This window comes from Stenella coeruleoalba (assembly GCF_951394435.1).
Source record: "Stenella coeruleoalba genome assembly, chromosome: 15".
Classification (NCBI taxonomy): Eukaryota; Metazoa; Chordata; class Mammalia; order Artiodactyla; family Delphinidae; genus Stenella; species Stenella coeruleoalba.
Window position 1 is genome coordinate 65,435,885 of NC_137161.1, and position 24,617 is coordinate 65,460,501.

The window sequence follows — 24,617 nt, forward strand, 5'->3', positions numbered from 1 at the left end:
TTTCTGTATGTCAGGACTTTAGACAGGGCACAGTGGGATACACTGTCCCTGTTCTATGATGTCTGTGCCTTTGGCTGGAAAATTTGAAGGCTGGGGACTGGAACCATCTGAATCATACCCCCGTAGATTTGGTTGTTGATGCTGGCTGTCAGCTGAGCCTAACGGGCCACTATTGTGTGTCTCTAGCCTCAGGAGGTGGCTGAGCCACAGACCAGAGTCTAATCACCCTCATGCCACTGGGAAACCAGGGCCAAATTTGCCAGACCGCTCCTGCAAGGTGACTCTCCCAGGGACTCAAGAGTCGCTGAACACAAAATAGACTGTGTTTTCTGAGCCTGAGAAGGCAGGATGTCATTTAACCAGCTCAAGAAAAAAAGTTCAGCCCAAAGACAAACGGAAACCAAATTTGTCTGCCTTTCATCTAAGTCCCAAGGTTGGGGAGAGATCCGGGGAGTGGAGCTGGTTTATGATATTGAGCAAGTTGTTAATTACTTTGAATGGGTCCCACGTGATGCTCTTAAGCACGCGGATTTTGCCCACGGAGGATGGAGCGGGCAGTTTGGTTTGGGCCAGGGGCAGGACATGAGTGAGGTTTTATAGATCCACATCCCCGGCTGTTCTGAGCTCATCCGTGGTGCTGATGAGGCCAGTGTGGTCAGTGGGGCAGAGTGTGTGCACATGGTCAGACCCAAACAGTGAGTGGGATTTCTTGTTCCTCTCTCTTTCACCGTAACCCGTTAAGCACTGTGATGGGGTGTAGCAGGGGCTGAGATTTCTTCCCCTGGGTACGATCTCCTTAGATGCCACTTTTTTTTTTTTTTTTTTTTTGCGCTACGCGGGCCTCTCACTGTTGTGGCCTCTCCCGTTGCGGAGCACAGGCTCCGGACGCGCAGGCTCAGTGGCCATGGCTCACGGGCCCAGCCACTCTGCGGCATGTGGGATCTTCCCGGACTGGGGCACGAACCCGTGTCCCCTGCATCGACAGGTGGACTCTCAACCACCGCGCCACCAGGGAAGCCCTAGATGCCACTTTTTCAACAGTTTTTTCAAAGTAGTCGGCTATATGATTTATTTGCCAAACTGGGACACGCTGTTGATAATTACACTGAGACAACAGGAGCAGATTGAAGATTTTGCTGGGCAGAGTTGTGTAATCATCCTAGGTAATAGTGGCAACATGCTTGTGAAAAGATGTTAGAAGAAGTGGGATGAAAGTCAGACTGACAGGCATGTAGAGAGGAGAGTCAAAGGGTGGAGGCCTCATAAGTGAACCTGGCTTCTGCGGGGTCCCTATTGTCTGGTGGTACAGCTTGGCCACTCCTCTTATATAGGCAGCATCCTGCCCCCTTCCAGCCTGCTGACATGTCCGCGGGAAATAGGCGGAACTGTCTGAAAAAGGTATGGTTATGACATTCACTGTGTCTTTTTGACTTTTTAATTGATGCATAATACAAATGTAGTAAAGAGAATTTACATATGTTAACATATGTCTACACCACCAGACAGATCAAGATTTAGAAGGTTTTTCTGGCTGGAACACTTGAAGTTCTTCCATCCTGCTGGGTGCAGGAGTTGCTTGTTGTGTTCATTTCAGCCTCCAAGTCACGCTGCATTAGTTTCCTATGGCTGCTGTAACAAGTCGCCACAAACTTAGTGCCGTAAGACAACACGAAGTTATTAACTTACAGTTCTGGAGGTCAGACGTCTGAAATGGGTCTCACTGAGCTAAAGTCAAGGGGTTGGCAGGGCTGCATTCCTTCTGGAAGCTCTATGGGAGAATCTGTTTTCCTGCTTTTTCCAGCCAGGCTGCCCACGTTTCTTGGCTTGTGGCCCCTTCCCTCTTCAAACCAGTGATGCCCAGGTGACTCTATCTCACGTAGCAACCACTCCCAGCTGTGAGGGAGGCTGGGAAAGTGAATATTTGGTTTTCATCCCTGTTCAGAGTCAGCAAAGGAGAAAGGAACTGGGTAGCTAAGCAATTGTGTTCACATGGTGATATTGTTCCCAGTTCTTGTCTCCCTTGCCTGAGATCTCTAAGGCTGAAAGTAGAGGAGTCAAGACTCAAATTCCTAAGCTCACACGCATTCCACCACCTCACACTGCCTCTTGACAGTTTTTTTTAAAAATTAGTGGTTAAATATTTTTCTTTATTGAAGTAAAATTCCCATAGGGAATCTACACAGATCTTAACAGTATAGCTTGATGAGTTCCGAGAAATGTGTATAAATCCACCCATGTAACCATCACCAGGTTGAGGTACAGAATATGAACACCACTCCAGAAAGTTCTGTCATGACCCTGTCCAGTCAACACCCTCCTTCCACTGCAGAAGCAACCGCTATTCTGGTTTATTTCACCATATCTTTGTTTTGCAGTTTAAAAGAGTTTCATAGAAATGAAATCCTCCAGCATGTATGCTTTTGTGTTTGGCTTTTTTTCCCTCTACATAAATAAAGTTTTTGAGATTCATCCGTGTTTTGCATGGATCAATAGTTTGTTCCCTTTTATTGCTGAGATGTATTCCATTGAATGGATGTACCATGATTTGCTTATCCTTTCTTCTGCTGATGGTCATTTGGGTTGTTTCCAGCTTGAGCTATTACGAAAAATGCTGTTATGAGTTCTTGTACGAGTCTTTTTGTGGGCATGTGCATTTGCTTCTGTTGGTTGTAAATCTAGGAGTGGAATTGCTGGGGCATGTATTTCATGCACACTTACTTTATTAGAAGCTGCTTGGCTGCATCTTGCTAATGGCCCTCCTAAAAGAAGGAGGGATGGGGAAGGTAGGGAGCGGGTCCCAGGAGGAGAAGAGCTTCAGGAACCTCAAGCATGTAATTAGGTCGGGCATCACAGGCACATGGTACCTGGCAGGTTATGAAAATGCATGTCGAGGCCAGGAGGGGTTGGTGAATGGCCCCTCATCCCCAGCCCCTTTTTACTATGTGGGAATAGAAACCCAATGTTGCTGGATATTCTCATCTTAATCTACTGGTTCTCGAGCTTGGTCACCCATTGGAATCACCTGGGAGCTTTAAAAACTGCCGATACCTGGGTCTCACCCCCAGAGATTTTTTTTTTTTTTTTTGCGGTACGCAGGCCTCTCACTGTTGTGGCCTCTCCCGTTGCGGAGCACAGGCTCCGGACACGCAGGCCCAGCGGCCATGGATCATGGGCCCAGCCGCTCCGCGGCCTGCAGGATCTTCCCGGACCGGGGCACGAACCCGCGTCCCCTGCATCAGCAGGCGGACTCTCAACCACTGCGCCACCAGGGAAGCCCACCCCCAGAGATTCTGAAGGAAAGGGATGGAGTGTGACCTGAGTATCTGGATTTTTAAAAAGCTCTTCAGGTGAGTCTGATGTGCAGCCAGGGGTGAGAACCACTGTTTTAAAGCAAGTTTTTCTCAAACCTTAACATTAACATATTAATTCCAGTAGAGAATGTCTGGGGTGGGACCTGAGATTCTGCATTTCTGACAAGCTCCAACTTGGTGCCAATGCTTCTGGTCCGTGGGCCTCACTTTGAGTAGCAATGTTTAAAGAGAAGCTGCAAATATGGATTTTAAAATGGGAAATCTCCTAATTAAAAAAGTAAACAAACCTTTATGCATAGTGAAAAAGGTCTGTAGGCTGGGGATCTCCCCATGGGCTGCTGGCTTAATCTTTCTCTCTCTGTTTCTTAATATCTCTTCTGTAGGGTCCTATAGCGGCCAGGACACAGGGGTCTTGTGAGGTCTGAGACGAGGTCCCTGACTTGCAGGGGCTCAGAATTGGGTTGGTCTGGAGACGGGGTGGACGGGAAGGTGGGAGAGCTGCCAGCCTGTTTTGGGACATGTAATCTGGTAAATGCCTTGGAACAGTCTTCCCTACACCACCCCAGGGCAATCTCACCCTTAATTGGCATAACTGGTTTTCCTGCAGATGAGGAGAGGCTAGACAAGGTCCAGACAGCTCCCCATCACACCCCGGCCTTAGGAGCACGTATTTCTACTCTCCCTTTATCGGATCAAAGTCTTCCATCAAGCTGTCTGGTTCTGTCTTATTCAATTAAATTTTTAAATTCAATTTGACCCATGCATTCATCTTCTTTGAAATCTGAGAGACGACAGCATCTGCTACAAATTGAGAGTAAATGGCCGAATTAGCTTTCAGAGGAGATTCAACAAGACTGCTTCTTTGCAGAGACCAACAGGCTCTTTGGAGGCAACTGGGTCAGGGAGGAAGCTGGCTGGGGGCGAGAAGTGGGGGAGGGGAGTTATAATCACTTTCCACCTTGGGATCCTTGGAGAGAAGACTTGTCACATGTCCCCTGGAGCCAGAGTGTCTGGGGTCAAATCCAGTTGGATGATGTCGGACAAGTGCTTGAAACCCCGTGCCTCAGTTTCCCCATCTGTAAGATGAGAATGACAATAACAGTACCTACCTCCTGGGGCTGACGGGGGGATTAAGTGCATCCACACAGGCGAAACACACAGAATGAGACATGACACCCGGTAAGAGGCAGGTAAGGGTTAGGCGGTATTGTCATGAGCAGCAAATCCACACACAGAAAGGTGGAACTGCAACACACACCCCTTCAATTCAGTGGGAATTAAACTGTGCAGGCTTAGACCAGATATCTCCCAGCCAAACAACCCCCAACCAGGTGTCTCTTAGGTGTTTAACTGAAGGATCAGCATTCTATTTCAATGCTGGAGGAAAAACTGGCTGGGTGAGGTAGTATAGTCATACTTAGAACCATGTTTTATGGATGATATAAGGGATTTGCAAGGTGAATTTTGGATAAAATATGAATTTTGCTTAAATACTGATTTTTCCATTTTTCAACTGAATGTCCGTGTGATTTTGGATTTTACCATTTGATCCTTGCCCAACCTAATGAGGTAGGCAGGGTGTGTAAAAATAGCAGCAGAACACGTGGTTATGACTGAGAGTTTGGGAGTCAGACTGCCTGGGTTCAAACCCCAACTCTGTTGTGTAACTCTCTGAGATACATACAGAAATTAACCTCTTTGTGTTTTCATTTCCATATTTGTAAATGGGGAAGATTATGATAATAACAATAAAAATAAAATAAATCATAATAATACTTATTTCATAGGGTTGTTTGAGGATTAGATGTGTTAATAAAGTACTTAGAACAGTGCTGGGCAACTGTGCTTAATAAATATTAGTTAAAAGTCATAGCAGTAGTAATAAAGTGATGACTAGTGCCAAACCCTGTGTGAGGCATTTGGTACCTATTATTGCATTTGAACCTGGTAGGTGATGCAGTGGTCATGGTCCACAGCCACAGAGCCAGCTGTGCTGCCCACGTGTGCCTTTAGCTTCAGCTGACACCCTATGAGAATGTACTAATGTTGTAAGCCTGTCCCATCTAAGGATATACACCAGAACTTCAGTTTATTGAACACCTACTATGTGCAAGGCATTGTGCTAAATCTCATTTAATCTTTTTCACTGGGACTTGGTGAAGCAGGCACTGTCATTGGCTCCACTTCCATATAGAGAAACTCAGGCACACAGGCCTGTGTCTCATCCATTTCTGGAGCTCCAGTATCCATCCTGGGTCAGTTGGGTATAACTGCTGAATGAAAGATGACTTCAGCTCCTGGGACTAATATGTGGTCTGTTTCATCTAACATGAGACCCTCGGGGGAAGACCTGAGTGGGGTTTCAAGGGGAACACAGTGAGGAGAGCCCCCGGGGAGGCTGGCTGGGAAGGCTGTGGTGCTCTGTCTCGTTGTGTGTGAGCTCTGGCAGGCAGCTATCTGAGGAAATCCAACCAGACCGCACAGTGGTGATCTGTGAAGCTCCACAGGAGGTGTCTGATCAAGAACGAACCCAGCTTGAGGACTTCTGGGGTGTCTCCCCATCCAGAGATGTTTGGTTTCTAGGAGGGCTGGGGAGCAGGGTGTGTGTGTGTGTGTCGGTGTGCATGTGCGTGCAGGGGTGTGTATGGTGGGGGCATGAACAGAGAAAGATCTTGGATGGTCCCAAATGAGTTTGCTTATGACCTTCACATGACTTTCACTTTGGCCTTGGGAAGAGATCCCTTGTGAAGCATTTGTAGAATCTGTCTCTCATTCTGTGTGTGAGGATATGGAAAAGGCAGGATCTAAACTGGATTCAAATGTGGCTCAGTAACCTTGGGTGACCTGGAGGTCACTGGTGGTCTTCATGAAGGGCTGCTTTAGAGCCTGCAGCAAGATTGCAAGGGGCCGAGGAGAGGACGAGAGGGGAGAAAATGAAAACTGTGTAGATGGCAAAGGGGCTGTGTGCCTCGCGGTTTTAATTTGCAATTCCTTAGTCACTGAGGAAGCTTAGCCCCTTCTTTACAATTGATAAGACATTTGGATATTCCAGATGTCGCAGTTTAAATGTGGAGTGTGGGGAGAGCCTCACCAGGAGGTGACAGCTGGGCACACATGTGAAGGACACGAGGAAGATGTGGGGGGTCAGGGTCTGGGCACACAGGGGCTTTGGTCCTACATGGGAGGAGGGGCTGGGCACAAGATGCACAGCAACTTCTTCAATCCTCCCGAACACGGGACCTAGAGGAGCGTGGAGCTCAAAGAGGATACGTGACTGGCCTGAGGTCACAGCTAGCAGGTGACGGCTGAATTTGACCCCAGAGCCATCACCACAGAGCCTCGGCTCTATTGCATGGAGTGTTGGGGAGACGGTCCAGTCCTCTTCAGGGCGGCCCACTCCCACCAAGTTAACGCTCACGAATCCACTCCATGCGGAAGTCTGGGGAGCTCTGTGCCAGACTGAATTCTAAGGAGAGTAAGTGCGCGAGCACGAAGGACTGTTTGTGCTAACAAATTGATTTCTTTATGTCCTCATGCTGCTGGATTACAAGAAATGAGCCCAGCCTGCTGCTGCCCTGGGAAGTCCCTGGGGAGGTTTTTGGAAGCCCCTGTTGCCAAGGCAACCCAGGCCACCTCTGGAAGTGCCTGGTCCTGCATGCGCTCCTGTCTGCCTGGGCCCAGCTGGCTGTCTGGACCTCGGCCAGCCTTCCCTGCCACCCTTCCTGGCAGGAGTAGGAGGCGGAGTGGAGTGGGAGAATTCAGGGGTTCCCTGTGACGGGGCTTCATCCAATGCCTGCTCCCTCCTTAAAAGCCTGTAGCAGCTCCCATCTCACCTGGAGTCATCACTTGTCACCTTCTCCACGCTTCAGTCCAGCCTCCCTCCTGGTCCTCAACACTCCAATCCTGCTCCCACCTCAGGGCTTTTGCACTTGCTGTTCTCTCTGCTCAGAAGGCTTTGTGCCTAGATTTTAACCAGGCTCATGCCATCACCTCCTTCTACTCTTGCTGAAATGCTGTCTTCTCAGCAAAGACTTGACTGATTATTTACCATTATATCCCCATGTTTCCTATCCCTATCCCTTACTATGTTTTCCCCCATATATACCATACCTCATACCCAATCTAGTTTACTTTTTTGTTTTTGTTTTTGCGGTACGCGGGCCTCTCACTGTTGTGGCCTCGCCCGTTGCGGAGCACAGGCTACAGAAGCGCAGGCTCAGCGGCCATGGCTCACGGGCCCAGCCGCTCCGCGGCATGTGGGATCTTCCCGGACCGGGGCACGAACCCGCGTCCCCTGCATCGGCAGGCGGACTCTCAACCACTGCGCCACCAGGGAAGCCCAATTCAATGATTTTAAACGAATATACAGCACTGATAACCATCATCAAAGTGCAGTTTTAGATCATTTTTGCTCATTTCCAGTTAATCCTCATCTCCAGCCCCAGCCATCACTAGTGTGTGTTCATAGATCTGCCTTTTCTGGTCACTTTAGATAAATGAAATCACACAGTTATGTGTTTCTTTCTTTTTTTTTTTTTTTATCTGGCTTCTTTCATGTAGCATAAGTGTTTTATTCCTTTTCATCGTGAGTAGTTTCCCAGTGTGTGTACGTAGCTCATCTATTTTTTTCCACAATTCACTACATGATAGGCATTTACGTCACCTCCGCTTCTTGGTCATTATGAATAGTACTTCTGTGAACATTCACGGGAAGTCTGTGTTGATGTATATCTTCCTTTCTTTTGAGTTTCTACCTTGGAGACCCTATTCCTTATACCCCCAGTAGTGTGGCTGAGATGAGGCTGGAATATTTAGGAGAGATTTTATGAAAGGCTCAGGAACCACCATAAAGACAGAGAGACATGGAGGGAGCTTGAAAGCTGACCTTGGTTTCGCTCAGACACTGCCTCACTCCCCCAGGGCATCACACCCTAGTGTTAAGCGTGGGCTTGGCATCTGGTCTGTCTGGGTTTCAATCCCAGCTGTGTGACCTTGGGCAAGTGACTGAAAACTTTGTGCCTCTGCTTCCTCATCTGTGAAATGAGACGGCTGATTGTACTTCCTTCATGGGCTTGGGAAGATTGGGAGATTTAGCACCCACCTACAATCCTCTCATTCCTGTTTCCTTAGTCTCCTGTCCCAGGACACAGGAGAGGGCGGGGTTCCGACAATGCCCCTGGGCCATGATCCACTAGGTGATGGGCGTGGACCTGAAAGTGCAGAGAAGCAGGAACACAGGTGAGAAGTAGGGACCAAAAGAAGGGTGGGTGAGGGCAGGAACCCCCGTTCCATCTCCTATTATTCCCAGGATAACCCGCACCCCACAGGGTTTTTGTGAGGACAGAGACGTGCAGAAAGCGTGCAGCTGGTCAGAAGTTGCCGATGAACCTGGCTGAGTCCTCTGGGCTTTGGAATGAAACAGACCTGGGTTTGAATCAAGCTCTGTTACTCCCTAGCCGCGGGGCCCTTCTGAATCCCCTTTTCCTCCCTGCATTTTAGTTTCCCCATCTATAAAATGGGGAACAGAGTATGCGCTTCGCAAATATGATGTCATGTGAAATGAAATGACAGTTTGTCCCCAGCTTCCTTGGTCAGCTGGTCACTTTGCTGTTTTTCAAAATGCAACTTCTTGGCTTTATCTCTGAGTCAATAAAAGTGCAGTGGGGTCTGAGAATTGGTAATTTTGATAAATAAGTTTTGGGAAACACCAAGAAAGTATGTGAAGTGCTTAGCTTTCAGTGTATTTATGACCATTTAAATGTTAGCACATGACACATAGCGTTATGGTAGTTACTATTTTTTGCGTTGAACAGAACCTGGCCGTGGGGGGAGTCCATGCAGCCTCCTATGGACAGCACTCCCTCCTCCGTCCCCCCCTTCCCTCCTCACCCCCCTCCTCTGTCCCTTCCACGGTAGCCAAACGGTGCGGCTTTCCACCGCACACCATCCATCAGCTCAGGTCAAGCACCGCTGAAAGGTTCACTCTCAAAGCAAAGCGCTTTCTCTCTCATTTCTTCCAACAGAGCCAGGAAAGGATAGCATCCTTAAAGCCTGCTCGGGCCCAGCCAGCAATGTTTCTCAGCACTCTTTGCTTTTGGAGAGCAAGGGCATAATCATTGCCTCCTGGATCAGCAAAGGTCCAATCAGAGGGGAAAAAAAAAAAAAAAAGGAAAAGAAACTACTCCAAGTTTTTTAAACTGAGGGAATTTATATACACAGAGGATTGGTAACACACAAGAAGGAAGAGCTTTGGGAGACAAGTGGAGGCCTGTGATGAAACCCAAAGCAGGAAGGCTGGAAGGAAAAAGGGAGGGAATGGGGTTGGCAGAGCCCAGGGCTGGGTCTTCTAGAAGAAGTTGGAAACCATGGCACATATGTCTTGTAGGGGCTGGAGCCTCGGAAAAGGCAGGGAATCTGTCTGAGAGGCTGACTGAATCTGGGGGACAGGGAGAGGGAAATTTTCTGGCTTTGTTCTTCCTCCCACCGTCCCATGTCCTGCTAACCTGGCCAGCTGCTAACTGATTCAGGAGCCTGGGAAACGCAGCCTGCAGGGGGAGGGGGAGGGGTGTCTCTGTCATAAACGGGCCTAAGACCAGCCCACCCCTTTCCCTCAAATGCCCTGGAGCAAGGGCCAGCAAACTATGGCCTGTGGGCCAAATCCAGCTTGCAGCATGTCTTTGTAAATAAAGTTTTATTGTCACACAGCCAAGCCCATTTGTTTATATATTGTCTATGACTGTGTTTGTGCTACAAGAGCAGAGCTGAACAGTGGCAACAGAGACCATATGGTCTACAAAGCCTAAAATATTTACTATCTGGCCCTTTACAGAAAAAGTTTGCAGGGCTCTGCTCTAGGGGAAGGTATCTATGGTAAAAATGCCTCCTCAAGGAGGGCAGCTGCTTGGGCCTGGGGACTTGTAGGGGAAGGCAGAGAGAGGATGAATGTGGGCCTGGAGAATCTCTCCCTCTGTCACTAGCTTTGGCCACAGAAGCTGTGATTTGATTGGAAGGGATTTGAGTCTTCCAGCTTGACTGAGAGTTCCATCAGGGTAAGGACTCTGGAACCCCAGGATCCATTAGTACTGGCTGAAATTGGTCATTTCTCATCCTTGGGAAGTGGAACAAAATGTTCCCATCATGCACCATCTAGTAATTGCTTATTTCAACTGCACAAGGCCCTAGTTATCCAAAGATAATTTACACTAGGGTCAGCCTACTGAAAGTCCATCTCCTTTAAAAGGGGACCAAAATTTCACTGTAGACAGAAGGGAAAAAGTGAAGGAAAAATATGGAAAGATAGAGTTATAAAATTGGAAAAGCTAAATTTTGTATTAGGTTGGATGTATTTAATATAATTTCAGTTTTGCTAACAACTCTGCATTAAATCTTGGGATAAACAAAAAGTGAGTCACCTTTTTTTGCCCTTATTTCTCAACCAAAATTAAGTGACGGCATGATATGACACCCTTCTCTTCAGGTTTGACTGACAACATGATTGTAAAGATTATTATTATTTTATTTTGCAAAGTTTGAGAACTTCACCCAATTTTTCAAGGCCCTCTTAATCCACTGAAGTTCATATCTAAATTTCAGTGCTCTGGAGCAAATCTCAATCATCTCATCCTAGATATAACTTGGACTGACACATGCTAGGTGCTCACCAGATATTTCAGAAAGGAGTCAAATCTAGAGGGACTAGGAGAAGCCATAATTGGCACTAACTGATTATGTTTTGGAAACTTAGAAGCATGAATGCCTTGCTCTGGTTGAAAGTGACAGAAACCCAACTGGAAGTTGCCTAGGCCCATAGGGGATTTTGGCACATGGAATCCAAGCAAGGGTTGAACAACCATAGGAAGGGCTGCCTCAGAGGCCCATCCAATGGGCCTGATGAACCATTGGAAGCAGGACCACTGTTCTGCAGTTTCGGTTCCTCTGCAAGTGTTAGCTTCCCTCTCTCGTGATGGACAAGTCTACTCCCTGTGGCAGGAAAACATGGCGATCACAGGTGTTGACTTTTTCAAATCACAGTTGTACCAACTAGAGAGGGGCCGCCTCTTGGCTTCTGAATGACACAACTTGGGTCAAGTTCCTATCCCACCAATTGATTGTGGCTTGAGGCCAAAGAAGCACTTGGTAGCTCTTGTTGAAATGTTATGGATAGAGCTGGGAAAGGAAGAGTGACCGGAAGAGAGAGTTCTGGGGGAAACAGAATAATAGATCCCCTCTACAATGGGCTTATCTGCCATGCTCAGTCCTGGTCCTCCTACCCAGACATTACAGCAAAAAGAGTTTCTTGGACGCTTGTGAGGCTCAGACTTTGGCATGTTGGTCCCAAATGTAGTCTGTGCTCTAACTCGCACTCACTTTCTCATCTTTCAGGCATGTCTCCTCCATGAAGCTGTCCCAGTCTCTCCACTCCAGAGTTGTCAGCTTTCTTCTTTGTACCTCATTTAATTTATACTTATGTGCCTACACATGTAATATACTTACGTGCTTGTGTATCTGTGAATGCTGTGAATATTTGAGGGAGGAGGTTATAGGTACCTGGCAATTGGCATGTACACAGCACTTAGTAAACACTCAGTATATCTTTGTTCATGGAAGGAGGGCTTCCAGATATCTATCATCACATGAAGACAGCACCTGGCATCTCCATTTGTGTGACTTTTAGGAAAAGGAGGCAGCATAACACAGGGGTTAAAAACCCAAACTTTGGAATCAGCAAGTATGAATTCCAGTTCCGGCTGCTTACTGGCTGCATGAATTTGGGCACCTCTCTGAGCATCAGAGGTTAAGACAGGGTGATCATGGTAATAATAGTATCTTCAGGCAACACATAGTAGCACATAGTAGGCCCTCAAAAAATGGTAGCTATTATGATTGGGTGGTGAACCTGTCCTCATTTTTTCTTTTCTGTGAAATGGAGATGCTGCTGCACCGTAGAATTGAGGCAATAAACCAGGCAACAAAATTCTTCAGAGGAAACCTTCCCCATAACTCCACAGCTCACTCGTTGGGAATCTTGAAGTTCTTTGGGGCAGCAGCAGCTGATCACTATGTCAGACAGTGGCTTACTTGGATTTCACTTTACCCACTTAAATGATGTTGATCTACACAACAGTGTTTCCGGGGGAGGCTGGATGCATCCAATTAGAATGAACAAGCAGCACACGCTCACCAATCAGGCTCTGTGAATGGCAGACCCCAGCTCAAACTTCTCAAGTTGAAGCTTCCCTTGTGAATAATTTATTCCATCTTCCTTTCAAGCCCCAGTTTGTGATTTCATTCCATTTAAGATAGGACAGATTCTTTACATAAAACTCATACCATATCCATTCTATTAATCAATGATCATGGAAAGAAAACATTTTCCCCCCTTGGCAAGTGAAGGTAATCATTGAAGTGAGCCTCCACCTACCGATGGCAAATGCCCAGGTTAGATGGTGTTCATGCCTGTCATCCTTTCCCGCCCTGTAACCTTGAGCTTTGCTGGGTGTGTGCACAGGTCAGAGGATGGTTGTTACCTGCCTGGCTTGATACTTGCCTTCTCTTGAGCACCTGCCCCTTTAGACTCTTCATTCTGAAAGAGGAAGGGGCTCTCCCATAGCTAGAACCCCCTTAAAGCAGCAGTTCTGATCTGAGAATTAGCTGGCTCTTATAAAAAATACATATTCCCAGGCCCTGCACCGAGGGTTCTGGTTCGGGAGGTCTGGAGTGGGACTGAAAGATGTAAATTTGTTCACACGTTACTGGTGATTCTTATAATCAGGGAAATTTGAGGAACAATGTTTTAGGTCAGTCCTCGTCAAGACTCGTCTTGGTATCTTACGTGCAGAGTCAGCAGGTCTGGAATAGGGCCTGAGATTCTGCATTTCTCCTGTGCTCCCAGGTGTCCATGCTGCCGGTTCACAGACCACACCTAGGCGATTGCTGTTGCTAAACTGCTGGGTCTTTAAGAATACATTAGTTTGCATAAGAGATTTAAGAGGCTGCCGATTTGCATAGGCTATTTATTGGGGGTTAGGTAGTTCAGAATCCCCTTGAGGAATATTGTTTTGCATAAATGACAGTGACATATTCAGATTTTCTTTAGGGGGCCTTCATTGTTTAGGGCAATGGACTTCTAAACTGACACATCTCATGGGGTGTGGGGAGAAAAATTAGACTTTTTCTAGTTATTTTTCATTCCATCCTTTGAAAATCTGCCCCCTCCCCCCCACCATGGATGTTTTAGAATCATCCCACATTTCCATATAATAGGACATACATATAATCTACATATACATGTATGTATACTGGGGGTGCATGCTTGAAAATATTTTATTAATGGGGTGTGCTGTAAGAAAATTTAGAGTTCCAGGCTTTAGGTTCTCAGGAAGGGAATGAGTTTCAGGGGGAGGCGTGGTTTCTTAAATGATGAGGTCATTGTGTCTGAAAGAAGAGAAGGGACTGAGCAGCTAACACTCCTTCCACCCAGCTCACAGATCACAGCAGTAGAGGTCATCCAAAGGGCAGAAGGTCAAAGAGTAGTGTATTCCCCGGACCTCCATTGCAGGAGGGTCTCTCTCTTTCTTGTCCCCTCTGGTCCCTCCACTTCAGTCCTGTTCCTGGAAAGGTGTTTGTGCCCAGGTGGCACAAAGACAGAGCTTGGCAGGATGAGCTGGTAGACCTTTTTTGGAGCAGGAGAAAGAACTCTGGACAGCAACTGTAATTTCATCTGTCCTTGAGTTACTGCTACCCCTCATCCCCATCATCCAATTTCTTGTCTTCTCTCCTTCCTAACTGAGTGATGCTGAAAGGTTTGACACACATCAATGTGATGAATATATTCAGAAGAGTCAGAGAAAGTGGTGGATTCGGGCCACTGACTTATGTCTCATGAAAGCCAAGGGTAGAGATGCAGTGATTAGAATTGCCTAGTAACTCAGACGGAAGGTACCAAGGACTCAGCTTGGTCGTGATCGTTGGTTACCAGATCAGTCCCCATTCCCAAGGACACTGTCTTCCAGTGGGTCCTCCAGGGTCCTCGGGGCAAGGTACTAAGTTAATACGAGGCCAGTGGCCAGCAGAGCCATAGGAAATTTTATCAGGCCAGAAGTGTGTCTTATGGGAGTCAAGTAACATCCAGGACCAAGCCTGATTCATGGCCCAATGGTGCCCTGCATAAGGTGACTTTTTCTAGTATCTGCCTGCCGATTATATGTTCACTGGATGAATAGGAGATTTTGATTCTGCTGCTTCCAGATGCTCCTGGTAGCTAAGTCGATTAGTCCTTTGGACCCTTCAGCCCCCATTCATCCATTCACCATCAACAAATCATTTTTCAGGGCCAAAAATTGCTCTAAGGGCTGTATCCAGGGATATGGCATTGAACAAGACAGAAAAGGGCCTTGTCCTCTTGGAGCTCACTCTCTTGGAGTCAGATGATAAACAAATAATCAAGTAAATAAAGGAGATATTTCCTGATGCTGGTAAGTATTATGAAGAAACCAAAGCATGATAATGGGATAGAGAGTGACTAAAGAAATGACCATAGACAAGATGGTCAGATCACATTTGAGCTCAGGCTGAATGAAGAGAAGCCAGCCATGGATTGATCTGGGCAAGAGCCTTCCAGGCAGAGGGAACTAACTTGGCCTAATCAAAGAACAGAGAGAGGGCAGTGTGGACACAGAGTGAAAAGCAGGTAATAATAATAAAGGGTTGACCTTAAGACTGTTCTTCAGTGTTGGAGACTGTCATGGGCTTCCTGCCTAGGGCCACCCCTGGACACAGAATGCATCTAGCCTGAGCCATTCAGTGAGACAAGACGGTATACCAGGCGACACTGGAGATGTGATACACGGGTGGCTGGACGATTTCCAACGCTGACCATAATGTTCCCTTGGCTCCCAACAAAACTCTGGACAGCACCCAAGCTGTATTATCCACAGCACTTACTAGTGGCCACCCTGGGATTGTCTGACACTTTTGTCTTACAAGCTTTTCTTTTCTTCTACAAGGGGATTTTTGTACAATCTTGCCCTCTGCCTTTGAACACAGATCTCAGTTCTATTACAGGAATTTCCTTGGTGCACACACCACATAAGTACTCCTTTGTTAGACTTTCTCTAGTTATTTTCTAGAAAAATAACCACCACACTCTTCTGCTTTAGAAAAATCTCTTCCTTTCTTTCCTTTTACTCTCTTCCTTTCACTTGACAGCCTCAAAAGGTCTTACTTAAACAGACTTGCTAAAATGGTAGAGCTTTTTGGGTGATATGTCTGTATTAGGGTGAAGGAAAAACTTTAGTTAGTTTTTTTTTTTTTTTGATTGTGAGAATGCTTAAGATTTACTCTCTTAGCAAAACTTCAAGCACACAACACGGTATTACTCATGACAGTCATTACGCTGCACCTGAGATCCCCAGAGCTTATTCATCTTGTCACTGAAGGCTTTCACCTTTGACCAGCATCTCGCATCTCTCCCACCCTCCATTCCACACTCTGCTTCTCTGAGTTCGATGAAAAATCTAGTGTTTCACTGACAGTAGCAACATCACGGAGAGCCACGTTGTCAACCTCAAAAGCCATTGAAAGGGCCCAGGGTTGAGTTCAGGATCTACACGAATGCCTCCCTTGATTTCTCTGTCATCTTGTGAATTAAACCTGCTTTTCACCCTCCTCAATGATGCACATCCTACTGTTGTCACCAGCAGAATGGCGATCCCACAGTTCTGGTCCTCTCAAAGAGAAAGAATTCAGTCGAGAGACATAGAGCAGTTTTAAGTAGCAAGAGTTTTACTAAGCAGAGTGAAAGTATGCTCACGAGAAAGGATGAGAGTGGGCTGTCTGGAAACCAGAAGCAGCCTGAAATGGGGGTAGGGTTGGGTTATTTATTTATTAAAAAAATTTTTTTATACCGTTATTGGAGTATAATTGCTTTACAATGTTGTTAGTTTCTGTTGTACAACACAGTGAATCAGCTATAAGTATACATATATCCCCATATCTCCTCCCTCTTGCGTCTCCCTCCCACCCTCCCTATCCCACCCCTCTAGGTGGTCACAAAGCACCAAGCTGATCTCCCTGTGCTATGCAGCTGCTTCCCACTGGCTATCTATTTTACATTTGGTAAGGGTTGGTTTTTTTAGAGTAGTAGTGGTCCCTCCCTGTGTCATTTGACTGACAAGTTGATTGACAGCTTTAGGTTATATAACTTTTCTCCTAGTGTGCAGGCACTTTACCCATAAGTACCCAAGTGAAACCCATGGGGGGGGGTGGGAGGTGGGGCAAAAACTGCAATGCTAATTTATTAAATTAAATATTGCATAATAAACCCTGGGTTACTTTGAGTTACCTTTTAGGTCTTGGTGAACCTGCGCCAACCTGTGCGGGCAATTTTATCTCACTTGGTCATGATATGGCTGGAAACCTAGCGGTGGTCCTTGACCGCAGGAGAAAAGATCTCTGGGAGTGTTCTGATCACCAGTGTCCAGGTGTGGGAGGGAAGGATGACCGTGTCCAGGGCGGGGTGGGGACCCGCTCATGTCTGACTAGCTACCTAACACTGCGTGCAGGGCATCTGCCTCTAACCTAACACTCTCTTATTTAATATATATATATATATATATATATATATATTTTTTGTGGTACGCGGGCGCCTCTCACTGTTGTGGCCTCTGCCGTTGTGGAGCACAGGCTCCGTTCACGCAGGCTCAGCAGCCATTGCTCACAGGCCCAGCCGCTCCGCGGCATGTGGGATCCTCCTGGATCGGGGCATGAACCCGTGTCCCCTGCATCGGCAGGCGGACTCTCAACCACTGTGCCACCAGGGAAGCCCTCTTATTTAATGTTTTAATTAACAGCGCTCACCAGAATTGCTTTATACAATTTTAGAGATTGCAAATAGGGAGGACTTCAGCTACTTCACTGTTAAATAAGCTACAGAGAAGGATTCTGGGACTCAACCACCACATATTTCTGCAGGATGTATGAATACTTTATTTAATTCAAAAACTATGTATGGAGCACTTATGATGTGCTGGGGCTGAGCTGAAGGACAGCGTTGAGTGAGATTTGGTCTCTGCCCTCTAGGATCTCATAGTGTGTGTGAAAGTCAAGTAAACAGGTAAGTGTAACACACTATTTGACAATGCATGGTGTGTTAATTTGTGTTCATTGTACCGTTATGTTTTTCTCTTTTGCTGTTTCAAGTGGTTTGCTAGACATGCATTTCTAACCCTTGGAGGTGTGGACAGGATTAAAAGAAGAACCTGTTTAAAGTCAGTGGTTCTTCCTGTCGTTTGTAAAATGCCTAAACTCACTGAAGAGATGAGGGGGGAGGAGGGAGGGCACTGGAGGGCAAAGGTTAGAGAAACGACTTGCTCCTGGGGTCTGGGAAGGCTGAAGGTTGGCCGGTCACTTGATGAGTTGGTGTGATGTATGTGTGTCAGCTTGACTGGTCTAGTAGGCCCAGAGAGCTGGTCAAACGATATTGCTGGGTGTGTCTGTAAGGGTGTTTCTGAGAAGAGATTAGCCTCTGACTTTGTGGCTTGAGTTCAGAAGGTGGCCCTCACCTCTGTGGAGGTGCATCTCCCAATCAACTGAGGGCCTGTAGGGGACAAAGAGGTGGAGGAAGGGTGAATTTGCTCTCTACTTGGGCTGATACGTCCATCTTCTCCTGCCCTTGGACATCAGCAGTCTTGGGTCTCAGGCCTTTGGCTTTGGACTGGACCTACACCACCAGCTTTCCTGGGCCTCCAGCTTGCAGACGGCAAATCATGGGCCTTCTCAGCCTCCATAATTGTGTAAGCCAATCTCTCATAATAAATCTCTTTCTGTATGTCTCTGTATGTCCTACTCGTTCTGTTTCTCTGGACAAAACCATACAGTTGTTACTTCCACCTCGCTCAGAAGCAACACCTCACAGATGTACAATTCACCTGGGATTCTGAACCCTAAGTGCCTGGGATTCCAGCTCTGGCAAAGATTTCTATGCCCCTCTCTCGGCCAGAATCCGAGAAACACAGGAATTCAAGGGACTTACACTGGTTTAGACCCAGAGTCAGCAAACTATGGCTTGCTGCCTGTTTTCTGTAAATAAAGTTTTATTGGGGCACAGCCGTGACCATACATTTATACAGCCTATGGCTCCCTTTGCAGCATAGCGTCAGAGCTGAGTAGTTGCAACAGAGGCTGTGTGGTCTGAAAGGTCAGAAGTCTTTATTATCTAGCCCTTCACAAAAATCCGTGCTGACTAGCTTGGACAATGTATGTGCCGGCAGTGATAACATAGGCCAAAAAACTAGCGCATAATACCTGAAGAGTTTGGGCTGAGTGAGACCTCGGGATTTTTGTATGACCCCCAGGGTTAGTGGGCTGTAGTGCTCAGGAAAGGTGTTCTGAGAATGACTGAGGTCAACTTTCCTACCAATACAATAGGATGGGGACCCAGGGTTGGATTTAAGTTAATTTAAGGAGAACAAAGGAATGGGATAATGTTGCACACTGAAGATTTGCCTCTGCTTTGGTAAAAATGGCACGATAATATGATAAAATGCTATTCTGTGCTTTCCACCCCTCCTGGAAATTCCTTATATCCCTGTCCTTCCCACCTCATTCCATCCTTATCACCCTCAGGGAAAGGCCATAACAGCAGGAATGCACAGAGGAAGAAAAAAAAAGACAATGCTTAGGTTTTGAGTTTCCAAACAGGCTTTCGAAACTCCTGGCACGGGACAATGATTTTGAAGGCCAAGGCTTGGTTTGAAAGAGTTAGGTTTTTTACAGTTTCAAAAGCCTGAATCCTGAAGAGCTTGAGGTGTAAGGTTTACGCCATATGAAAACAATTGGAAAGGGTAAATGAAGAATCAGTTTTATCACTACAGAGGTGATAAAAAATCTCCCTGGGAAGAGAGAGAAACAAAGAGAAAAAAAATAGGTGCTGATAAGTATGGAATCAGTTATTTATTGTTGCATAGCAAGTCAACCCAAAACGTAGTGGCTTAAAGCAATAGTACTCATCTATTTTGTCAGAATTCTGCAAGTCTGGTGTGGAAGCTCCTCAGCTGATATGGCGTGGGTGGGGAAGGTTGAGGGTGGTTAGCAGGATCCATTTGCAAGATGGTTCATGTATATGGCTGGCAGGTTGGTGCCGGCTGTCGGTCGGAAGCTCATCTGGGGCCGGGACCACGTCCATGGATCTGGTTCCTCTCCATGAACCCCTTCTTGGGATGCTTAGACTTTTCATAGAATGGGGTCTGGGTTCCAAGAGCAAAGTGTCCCAAGAGAAGAAAGTGGAAATGCATAGCATTTAGATGATCTGATCTTGGAAGTCACATGAGGTCTCTCTTACCCTTACACTATTGGCTGAGGCCGTCATAAAGTTCTGCTCAGCTTCAAGGGAAAGGGATGCAGAGCCACTGCTCAGTGGATGGATTGTCAAGGTCACACTGTAAGTAGAGATGTGGGTTGAGAGACCATTGCTGGCCCACTCTTTGGGAAAGCCAATCAGCCACAAGTATTTTAGAGAAGGGACCTTGTCCCTTGTCTCCTCCCACACTGAGCCTCAACGGGGAGGATGTTGAACAAATTCTACGTAGGTTTAGGGGAGCTGAGCCTCATCTATTCAGTCTCATAGAGAAGCTCCAATGCAGCCTGGCTTGGAATGGTGCCTAAGATGTGGCTGTGAGTGTTGTCTGAGCAGACTGGTTAGGGGCGGGCTCATTGAGTCCTTAACGTCCCCAGCATCTCCCAGGGAGCACAGAACACACTCTGTGTACCCAAGGTCATCCAAGGTCGGCATGGTTAAGGCACTGAGAGCCTTGCAGTGGGAGTGAGGGGGAATGGCCCTCACTGACTGGATACCAGGAACATTAAGAAGCCCCTGTGGTGTCAACAAGGAGTAAGGATGCTGATTAAAGACCAGACAAGACAAGGTACTCCTTAGTGGATACCAGAGGGCCAGAGAGTTACCCCACCAACGCCATGATGCTATGTAAGCCGCTCAGAAATTAGATGCGACTGGAAGGAGAAGGCAGAAGGGAGCAGACCGTGAAATAACCAATGAAACCTTGAAGTTGCTGAGTTCTTCCTGAATTGTCCAAGTTTATCCTCAAGTGAACAGGATTAGGTTTACTGCTGCCAGATAGAGTGGGGACTCTGGAAAATGATAAAATCCAGTTATAAGGAAATAAGAAAGATTATACTTTTGCTCCCCTGGGCTTGTGACTTTTAAATGTTATACCAGCTCTTGGCTATCTCTTGGAGCCGAGAGAGATGCATTGGCTACAAAAGGCAGCACAGACACACACAGTTTGAAGGGGGTGGTGGAGTCAGGGCTTCGTGGTGAGTGAGTCGGTATGGGGTCCCGACAAATGACCCTAGGAACACCCAACATTGTGTTCACCCAACATTGTGTTCCCAAAGTGCATGTCTTTCCTGAGTCTTTGTAGAACTGAGGGGTAGCCTGGGAGCAGATATGGTTTTTTTTTTTTTTTTTTTTTTTCCGGTGTGCGGGCCTCTCACTGTTGTGGCCTCTCCCGTTGCGGAGCACAGGCTCCGGACGCTCAGGCTCAGCGGCCATGGCGCACGGGCCAAGCCGCTCCGCGGCATGTGGGATCTTCCCGGACCGGGGCACGAACCCTTGTCCCCTGCATCGGCAGGTGGACTCTCAACCACCGCGCCACCAGGGAAGCCCCAGATATGGTTTTAATCCTGCTCTTTCTGAAACGCAAAACGGAGCCACAAAATGGAACAAAAAATGATGGACACTTTTGCATCACTGTCCAATTTGGCCAAGGCTGTATCAGCTCCAGGAGCAAACAAGTATCAGGCATCCCTCAGCAGGTATTTCCTTGAGTCTCATTAGTTCCCCAAATGGAACAGCTGTTGCCAAAATAGTTTGCTCCACCATCCCTGTGACTGCTCCCTGCCCGCCCAGCTCCCCCTGCTCTGGAGGAATTAATTGCATCTGTAGCGGAGCTCTGAGGCACCACAGTGATTCCTATTGGCCACCAAGGGGCTCAAAACAGCCAAGCTAAACATGGTGGGGAGGTGAGCTCTGTTGTCCCGGCTGACAGCCAGCATGCCAGGACCCCACTAGTCACAAGCACCTTCCCTGGTGCTGGGCAGGACTGGGAGGCTGCTGGACAGAAATCACATCCTGAGGGTGGGTGGGGGCCTACGGAGGGGGAAGCAGTGCTCAGAGCTCTTCCCACTTATTTTCTGCATTTAGGTCGACACTGTACTTTACCCTGTTTACAGCCGTCCCTGTAAGTGCTTCTTTGCGTCTGGTGGCTGTGCTTCTCAGACTTTAATGTGCACACGTGTACCTGGGGATCTTGTTAGAAAGGCAGGGCCTGGGATTTCCCTGGTGGCACAGTGGCTAAGAATCTGCCTGCCAATGCAGAGGACACGGGTTCGAGCCCTGGTCTGGGAAGATCCCACATGCCGTGGAGCAACTAAACCCGTGCGCCACAACTACTGAGCCTATGCTCTAGAGCCCGCGAGCCACAACTACTGAGCCCACGTGCCACAACTGCTGAAGCCCGCTTGCCTAGAGCCCGTGCTCTACAACAAGAGAAGCTACCGCAATGAAAAGCCCACCTGCTGCAACAAAGAGTAGCCCCCGTTCGCCCCAACTAGAGAAAGTCTGTGCACAGCAGTGAAGACCCAAAGTAGCCAAAAATAAATAAATAAAATAAATAAATTTATATTTAAAAAAAAAGGGCAGGGCCTGGGCTAGTCTTGGGTGTGGCCCCAAACTGCATTTTTGGAGGGATAATAATAATTATTATTTTTATTGTGGTAAAAGACACACAACATAAAATTTATCCTTTTTTTTTTCTTTTTGTGGTACACGGGCCTCTCACTGTTGTGGCCTCTCCCGTTGCGGAGCACAGGCTCTGGACGCGCAGGCTCAGCAGCCATGGCTCATGGGCCCAGCCGCTCCGTGGCATGTGGGATCCTCCCGGACTGGGGCACGAACCCGTGTCCCCTGCATCAGCAGGAGGACTCTCAACCACTGTGCCACCAGGGAAGCCCAAATTTACCATTTTTAAGCGTACAGTTCAGGGGCATTAAGTACCTTCATACTGTTGTGCAACTGTCACCACCAGTCATCTCCAGAACTTTTTCCTCATCCCAAACTGACACTCTGCACTCATCACACAACTCCCCATCCGCCTCCCCCAGGCCCTGGAAGCCACCATTCTACTCCTGTCTCTATGAATTTGACAACTCTAGGTGCTCATATAAGTGGACTGCAGCATTTGTACTTTTGTGTCCGACTGACATACTTGGCATAATGTTTTCAAGGTTCACTGAGATCGTAGCATGTATCAAAATTTCCTTCCTGTTAAAGGCCGAATAATATTCCCTTGTATACCACATTTGTTCACCCATTCATCTGTTGATAGACTTTTGGGTTCTTCCCATCTTTCGGCTCTTATGGATAATGCTGCTATGAACGCGGGCATGCAAACGAGACTGTGCCTTTTAAACAAATCCCCAGGAGGTACTGCTGTTTCTGGTTCTTGGACTTCACTTTGAGTAGCCAGTGGCTAAGGCCCTTGTTCCTAGATTAAGACCCCCTGGGTTTATGTCTTAGGTCTGCAATGTTTTACCTTGGGTAAATAATTTAACTTCACTGGTCTTAGTTTCCTCCTCTAAAATGGAGATAATAATGGGACCCTCTCAGAGAGCTGGAATGAGTATTAAATGAGATGATACATGCTAACTTCTTAGTACAATGCCTGGCATATATTAGGTTGAACCACATGAGACTGCCATTCTGATAGCTTAGAACTGTTCAGATATCAGATATTTCATATGGTTCAACCTAATAACAAGCTTTTAGAATGGTTTTAATAATTGTTATTGAATAATGTTGATGTTAACCCTCATCTCCAAATCATAGTTACTCATCTCCTTGCTATGGCTGTTTTCAGGGGGCTCCCATGGGGAAAAGTCACCTTCTCACCCATCCCATCTGACCCCAGCCAGCAGTCACAGCTGCCACCCTGGCCTTACCTTTGCAGTGTGCCCCCTTACTCAAGCCCACCAAGGTAAGAAAAAGCCTGCAAGCATCAAGTGGTGTTTTCTGCATTTTTCTGCGTAGAGATGATTTTTTTTCATTTGTGTATATTTTATCCATACCAATGTATAGTTTTCCTAGTGACCTGATTTTACAGGGCTCAGCAGACTTTGGGGACCAATGGAACCTTATTTACTGAGACAGTGGCTTTTGCTGGCTCACGGCTTTACCTGTTTAGCACAGAATTGCCGTGGGCCTTTTCCCGGGTCTTCCCATCATTCCTGCAGTCCCAGGGGTATCTCACATGACCCTGACCTGTCCTCTCGCTTGCCTCCCTGTGTCCTCTGGCTCATCTTGGCTGTCTGACAGGGCACGAGAGGAGGGGACATTCACTGCGGCTGCTGTGCTGGTACCTCTAAGAATGCCAGCCTCCGGTCATGGAGGTGTTGCCCAACCTCCCCCCCCCGAAAAATCCCTGAGGTGCTGCAATAGCATGGCCTCTGAGTCTGTTCTTCCTGTGTCCTGGTCACAATGCAGGGAGAAGGTCTTTCTCAGCGCTCTGGATCATATTTAATTTTGTGGACATAAAATTGTGTTTGGGTCTCTGTATCCGAGACCCCATTCGAAACTGGATTTTTTGACTGCTTATCTCCAAGGGACCAGGTGGGGATAGACCCCAAGCCATCCTCACCATCCTTCCATATATCTTTGCCCCTAAGAGCCCAACCTCTCCTTGCTGGCCCCTTCTGCCACATTTGGAAAGCTTAACAGCTAACTTTTACTGAGGGCTGTGTTAGATTTTATATTTTTTCCCTATTACTTGCTCCTTCCATTGGAACAATATTCCTGCCCCACTGACACTGGGCTTGGCCACGTGACTTGCTTTGACTGATGGCATGTGAGTGGATGCAATGGACGTCTGATGCTTTAGGGCTGCTCCCTGTTTCTGCCAGCTCTCTTGTTCTTTTTCTTCTGCCACAGGGATGGCCTTCTAAGGGCTTATTCCAGATAGGGCTGCCCTTCCTCATGAGACTGAGAAGTAAACTTTTGTGGTTGTAAGCCACTGAAATTTGGGGGTTATCTGAGATCTCACAAAGCTGATTAATACAAGGGCTTACCATGTTCTAGGTACTGTTCTACATGTATTTATTTGTTAATTAATTTAACTCTTATAATGACTTTATGAAGTACATGCCAGTCAGGATAAGGTAGGTTTTGCTACAGTGACAAAAAACCCCAAATACTCAGTGGTTCCCTAAGAACTTACTGGTTTTTTCCAGTTAAGA